The sequence below is a fragment of the Nelusetta ayraudi genome, unplaced genomic scaffold (genome assembly GCF_046127955.1).
Source record: "Nelusetta ayraudi isolate G7.1 ecotype Tasmania unplaced genomic scaffold, CSIRO-AGI_Nayr_v1 ptg000059l, whole genome shotgun sequence".
NCBI classification, from domain to species: domain Eukaryota; kingdom Metazoa; phylum Chordata; class Actinopteri; order Tetraodontiformes; family Monacanthidae; genus Nelusetta; species Nelusetta ayraudi.
In genome coordinates this window covers 295,001-299,658 of record NW_027466109.1, presented here as the reverse complement: position 1 = coordinate 299,658, position 4,658 = coordinate 295,001, and the positions used below count along the sequence as shown (strand labels likewise).

The 4,658-nt window shown below is 47.7% G+C and overlaps 1 non-coding gene across 1 annotated transcript; it reads left to right on the top strand.

Annotated features, from left to right (window-relative positions):
* Nucleotides 1-330: 330 nt before the first annotated feature.
* Nucleotides 331-414, top strand: trnal-uaa (transfer RNA leucine (anticodon UAA)). Its single transcript has one exon. It is a non-coding gene; the product is annotated as a tRNA-Leu (tRNA).
* Nucleotides 415-4,658: the final 4,244 nt, after the last annotated feature.

Sequence of the window (4,658 nt, the reverse complement as noted above, 5' to 3'; positions counted from 1 at the left end):
GTTATGAACTCAGTCTTTTCAGGATATGATGTCACCATCCGTTTGCTTGATCTTGTGCCGTTAAGTTTGTGGTGTCTGGCTGTGTAGGCAGTAAATGCACCTGACTGGCTGAGCTGTTCAGTTTTTGTGCAGGCGTCACAAAAACCTTCTTCAAGTGTTTCATGAAAGCTCCAGTAGCAACTCCTTTGATTATACTGACCAGTATATACTAATTGGCTGGTTGATAGCCACCAACCAGAAGGAGGAGGCTGGAAGCTGATGTGGAAACCTGCCCAGATGATCGGGGCGTCACAGGGCAAAGAGTTGGAACAACGCAACAGGGATCAATGTACCAGGATGGCCGAGTGGTTAAGGCGTTGGACTTAAGATCCAATAGAAACATAATCTCCGTGGGTTCGAACCCCACTCCTGGTAGTGTCTCTTTTTTTGATCAGGGCAGTGGCCAAGACTATGGATCAGAAGGTTCTAGGTTTGACTCTGGGCCAACTAGTCTATCATCTCAATGGTCTGGGACAATGAAGTTGTGGGTTTGATCCACGTTATGCCAAAGAATAAAAAAATCCTCCCCACTTGGCCCTCAGTATTTGAGGTTGGACTTCGACTTAGATCACCTAAAAACTTCTTAGCGCTTCACTGCTGCTGCTCAACACTCCTGGGGATGGGTCAGATGTGGAGAACAAGTTTCAATGGGACTTTAACTACGATTAAATCATAAGTTTGACATAATTGGTCACGCAACCCCCTCCCGCTTGCCTTTATGGAATATGAAACCGGAGTGGTTTTCTTGGTTAAATAGGCGAATGCAATAATGAAGCATTTGTTTTATGTTAGTTCAGACAGATTTGACTGCATTTCGAAGCTGAACTCCATGAACTTGGTTCATGGATGCGCTGAGTTTAAGACTTGTCATGCAAACTCAATCAAAACGCAGACTGAGTATCTTTCACTTGTAGCGGACTAACTTGTTTATCATGAGGATCTGTGTTTTGACCCAAGCAGCCGTGTTGCGGTACCAATATTTAAGGTACTGGGCCGGTTCGTGGCCCAGGATCCATTTCTCTGTTATGACAGCTTCTTTTTTTTTTTTTTTTAACCCTGTTTGTTAAAAGCGGCGGCCCAAAGCTGCGTCGCTCCTCCTGACTCAGCCGCGGCGAGTGTGCGTCCGGCCGGTCGATAAATCGTTTCTCAGGGGGGGAAACAAGTAGATTTTCATTTGCCAGATTGATGACAAAGTGATGTCTTATTTAACCTCCAGGGCCCACAGCCCCTCCCCTCCCTGCCCTGCTGTCCTGCCTGGGGGCCTTTCAATTCAGCGACATCCACTTTGAAAGAAACACAGCCTTTTGTGATGCTGTCAGTCTGATCTGCACGTCGACGCTCCTCCGCTCCGTTTCATTAGGGAGGTTTTTGTAAGTAAAACAAACTTTTTCCCCCCCTCCAATATGTTCTTACGGAAACAAAACATCCGATGTGTCCGTGAGGCAAACAGGAGGGAGGGTATTAAAGCCAGGATATAAGCGGGAAGTTACATTGTTGCCTCAAGTTGAAGCCCCCCCCCTCGAACCCTCTTTTAGTGCTGCTTCAGTAGCGACTGGCAAAGTCCCCAGTAGCGGCATCAAGCATAAACCAAACTATGAATTAAACATAAACCGCTACATTCTGCGGTATCTACGCAGATTCTATTTCTAGTTCATGCATTTTTTGAGTTTTTTTTTTTTTTAATCTTCCCAACCTTAATATTGTTTTGGCCTGTTCATCTTCTTTTCTGTGCTGCAGAGTTGCGCTACGTGGGCACACAGAGTAAAAGACAGCTAAAAAAAAAAAAAAAAGAAGAAAGAAAGAAAAGAAAACGTGCTCAAGTATTCCGCAGGGCGTCGGAGAATTGGAAGGAGTCAAAGCGAAAGTCTGTCCTTGGAACAACTCACATCCTTTTTAGTACAAAACTTGTCCGTCCGCTGCAGCCCAGTGGGGAGAGACACAATTTTACTGAAAAATGTAAACTGTGTACAATTTATTCGCTCATTCCTGGAATCCCATTTCAGTTTCGAGTGAACTTTTGAATATAGTTTTTTATCTTTTGCACAAAGTAGGACATTGGCTCGTGGTTGTTTTATTTCTACGGGGATGGTTGGTGTCCTGCACTGCGTCGTGCACTCTGGCGAAGCCTCTTCTTTAGGGAAAAAAACTAAACAAAACAAAACAACTGTGCTATGTGACTAAGTGATAAATAAAAACTGAGTGTGCATGTTGTTCATGGTAACTTCGCTGAAAAATTAAAGACCAAGAGCACCGTGACCCCACAACTCCTGCATGTGTTAAATCATGTGAGATGACTCTGCAGTATCCTAACGGCGCCTCAATATCAGGTAGCAGGATTTCAATATCAATATCAATATCAATATCAATAGCAGGTTTTTGGAAAGTTGTGAGTTCCATTACAAATTGGAAGCAGACGGTACGAGAGTAAGAAGTGGCTGCTTCAGGCTGCTCTGATAAACCAGGAAGAACAGACAGATCTGATTGGTGGCAGAGTGGCAGATCGGCCCAATCACATTCTGAGTGCAAATGCCATCCATGGGATCTGTACCAGACGGATACTTGGGAACGAATCCCAAAACATTTGGGACACATTGTGTGCCAGCGGGTCCAGTTAATGCATTTTTATTGTAACTTTAATTCATAATGGGACATGAGGAGTAAAACTGCTGGCAGACTTCTCCTAACATTTCGTGGCCTGAGATGTAACGACTGTAGAGTTCCGCCTGTGCTGCTTTTTTAAAAATTGCTTCTGCCATTAATCCATAAAAACACTGTTAAGTGCAACGATATTGGGAGCGGGAATAATGAGAGTGGCCTCTCGGCGTCTTCCCCAGAATAGGAGTCTATTTCCTTGTAACTGCCGTTGGTTGCAGACACAGCGGCTCATCTTGTAAACCCCTCTTCTCCCATTTTCCCCCTCGCCCACCGCTCCGCGGTAAAAAGCACTCGGCTGTGTGCCCACTGGGCTCCCAGGGAGGTGACCTATTGAGGTGGACGAAGACCGGCTAGAAATAAAAATGACCTCTCCGCCACTGAGTATAATTAGGCCGACCCCCGGCTCGCCTGCAGAGAAATTAAGCCGTCACTCCAGCTGAGAAACCCATCGAAAACCTTTTTGGCGCCTTTGTTGTCGTTGTTTTTTTTTTACTTCACGCTCTGTAAGCCAGAGTGCTAGAAAAGCCTCTTATGATGCAAAATTCACCTCATAAATGTTTTCTCGAAACCGTATGTGTGAGTGAAATACCCAGTTTTCACAAAGGCCGTGTGTTTTAGTCAATCAATAATTCATTCATCTGCTTGTGATGTCACAAAGGGCACCGACACCTCTCGCAGGTTACCAACTTGATCCCTATCTTTGTTATTTTTATCCTCTCACTCACTCAGCCAAACAAACAAACACATGGCAGGTCCAACCGAGCTCCACTCTCAGCAGGACGTCGAGGTGCTACGTGCTGTTTTCTGCAGATCTATTGAGTTGTTCTTCCTGTTTATAGGGTAACTAATTGTTCAAAGCTGAGGTGAAAAATAAAGCTCTTCAAGTGGCAGTGAGGGCAGGGCAGCCAGTCACCCCGACTCCTCCCAGAATTGGCTGTGTCGGCGAGATTCCAGGAACTCCATGCAGCTTTTCCCCCCGCGGACGCCTCCTCGGCCGCCTCCACGTGGGAGGTCAGCGCGGTACAACCTGACTCCGCCCCCCTCCTGTGAGAAGGAGGCGGTGCCAGATAAGAGACTTTCACGGACACATGCTGGCCCTAATTCGACACACTTGGTTACGGCGGCCCACATAATTCCCTTACAATGAATTTTCTTCCCGGGGTTTGATCCGTAACTTCCTGTTTTCACCGGCGTACAACTTAATCCCATGTATAAAAAAAAAAAAGTTCAGTCTGCTGCTTTTAAGCCTCCTTCTTACCACCTTTAATCTCTAATCGTCCGCCACCGTCTCTGCCTGTTCTGGTAAACTGACCCGTCCTTTAGCCTTGCGAGGGAGAGGGGGGAGTCAAAGGTCAGGGGAGGGGGGGCAGTCCTGTTGATGTAACCTCCTGTAAACACTGTCGCCTGCGCCACCCGGTGAATAATTCACCCCAGCTGACACCCCTCGCTCGTGCTCATCGCTGCCTTGGTCGCTCATGCCGGCAGGCTCCCAGAGCCGAGGTCCGGCCGGCCTGCGAACGGAGCGTCCTGACGTACGAGCGGTCTTCAGCTTTCTCCGGCCTGTAATCTGCTCCGTCGCCGGCGTCCGCAGGATCCGTGTTCTGCATTCCAAACATGCAGTGTGTAACTGCTGGCGGTGTCGGCGGTGGGTGTTGGCATTAAGGGGGGGCGACGGAGGGGGAAAAAAAAAAAGCCCAAATCCAGGCTGGGTCTGCTGAAGTCATTAGGTCTGTGTGACGGACGGCCTTTGAAATGTTTTCCTGCTGAAGGCCCAGGAACTCAGTCGCCTCTCCCATGTGGACCCCCGCAAGCCAAGCCTCAGTTTGTCATACACAAACACAAACACACACACACACATTTTGCATGCTTAAGCTAATATGTCGCTCTGCACGCCCCCTGTGTGCTGCTCATGGTACTGCGGCATCAGGCGTGACACACACACACGGCACACGTGGCACACGTGC